Source organism: Lupinus angustifolius, chromosome LG11, assembly GCF_001865875.1.
Source record: "Lupinus angustifolius cultivar Tanjil chromosome LG11, LupAngTanjil_v1.0, whole genome shotgun sequence".
NCBI classification, from domain to species: Eukaryota; Viridiplantae; Streptophyta; class Magnoliopsida; order Fabales; family Fabaceae; genus Lupinus; species Lupinus angustifolius.
The window spans coordinates 29,702,687-29,705,084 of record NC_032019.1 but is presented as its reverse complement, the minus strand read 5'-3'; positions in this window follow the sequence as shown (position 1 = coordinate 29,705,084).

The following is a 2,398-nucleotide window of genomic DNA, read 5'->3' as shown; positions in this document are numbered from 1 at the left end:
AAATGCTTTTTGGTGCGTACAAAGTGGCTTGGTATGAGACTTGTACTCTTGATTTATTTCCGACTAGGTTATAGGGAGGATATTGGTGTAAGGTGGATGATCATGACATAGCATGCATATATTGCACTTGTGGAAGTGGATTCCCACATTTGAGTTACAAACATCATGCATCATTAACATTATGCACATATTATTACTTATGGTTATGATATTTGTTTATGAAATGTATGTTGATATATTATTGGGTATAGTAATAAATGGTGGGTTATAATGTCGGTGATAGGTAATATATGTGTATGTTATTATTTGGAGGATGCTCTCCTCTTATGTGTTATTTAATTACAGTCATGTTATCTTGTCGATGAATTATATATTGATAAATGGTGAATTTATGATTTGTTTGGGAATAAGTGTTGTTTACATTACATAGGTTGATTAGATAATCATTTATGAGAACAATTGACGAGTTTGGTTATATTACTCATGTGGATTGGATAATTGTTTACGAGAACAACTGATGAGTTATAATGTGATATGTTATATATATATATATATATATATGAACTGCTTTTCATATCTGAGTGTAATATTCTGAGTAAGTCCACGCCATCAATGAATTATATTCATTAGATGTCGTACTCTCTCTATTTCTCTTCTTTTATATTGCTTGCTTTTCAGACGTGTGCTCGTTAGGTAGACAGCTTTGCTCAAATTTGGAGCTACCCGTTCGTGATGTTCCAGGAGGGGGCATGCAGAATTGAGGAGAGGCAGTACCCTAGTTTTGGAGTTAGCCACTAGGAGTTGCTTATCATTTTGTGACTTTTGAAACACTGACGGCTTCAGCTTGTTCATGTCTTTGTTTAGTGTCTTTTGGCGATGATTAATATTTCCGCCCTTTCTTGTTGGATATGTATATTAAGTACTTATGATCTTTTATATCTATGAAGATGTATATTCAGGAAATGTTGTATCATTTCAGTTACTGCGTTAGGTAACCGGTTTTGATTTCCGTGTTATATGTTATTTAAAGTGATGTCCCAGAAAAGGAAGGTTTTGAAAAAGAAACAATTATACATCACCATTTAAAAAAAAAATACCCATTTTCCGCAATGTTTTGAGAAGTATTTTTACTAATTAAGCATGCAATTCATACAATTAATAATTAAGCATCCAATTTATACAATTAATAATTAAGCATGTAACAAATATCTCTACATACAACTAATGATTAAGTATGTAATTCATACAACTAATGATTAAGTATGTAATTTATACAACTACTAATTAAGCATGCAATTTTCATATTTATAACATATAATCTATAATTAAGCATGTAATTCATATTTATACATACAACTAAAATTAAGCATGTAATTCATATTTATACCTGCAATTAATAATTAAGCAGGTAATTCATACATACAACTACTAATTAAGCATGCAATTTTCATACTTATAGCACATAACTAATAATTAAGCATGCAATTTTCATACTTATAGCACATAACTAATAATTAAGCATGCAATTTTCATACTTATAGCACATAACTAATAATTAAGCATGCAATTTTCATACTTATAGCACATAACTAATAATTAAGCATGCAATTTTCATATTTTTATATACAATTAATAATTAAACATGCAATTTTCAGATTTATACATATAATTAATAATTAAACATGCAATTTCATATTTATACATACAATTAAAATTAAGCATATTAAGCATGCAATATTATTGGGAATTAACTAATCAACAAGATAAAAATATAATAATAATAATGGTAAATAAACAGTCACATATTTTATTGATTATGGGCCGGACTCTATCAAAAAAGTCCCCAGCAGAGTCGCCAGCTGTCGTGCCCCGATTTTTGGCTGCACGACTTTGTTTAGAGTCGCCACTACATTTTATAGTTAAAAAATGTAGAACAATATTTTAAGCCTAATTACTTGGGCTTTTGGATTTTTGATATCCAGGTTCGGGTGTCAGTTACAAAGGTAGGGAAGGTATTAGCACCCTACCCGCCCACCTTAAGCGGTACCCTTCATTAAAATATATGACTTTATTGTTATTATTATTATTATTTTATTAATTTATTTGATTAATTAACTAATTATTATGAAGAAAAATTATTTATTTTTATTATTGAGCCTGACAATATTGACTTTGGTCCTACGTATCCCTATTAAGAGGATCAAGGCTTACATAGTTCTTTAAATAGAAAATGGTTTATTGGTTTAATGTATTTTAATTAAAGAAAATATATATTTTTAGTCAAAAATATATATTTTGTAAGTTTTTTTTATTATAAAAAAGATTTTTTATTTGGTTAATTTTATTACGTAAAAAATTTGGAATTAAATTGATTTTGAGATTTAATCGATTTTGAAAA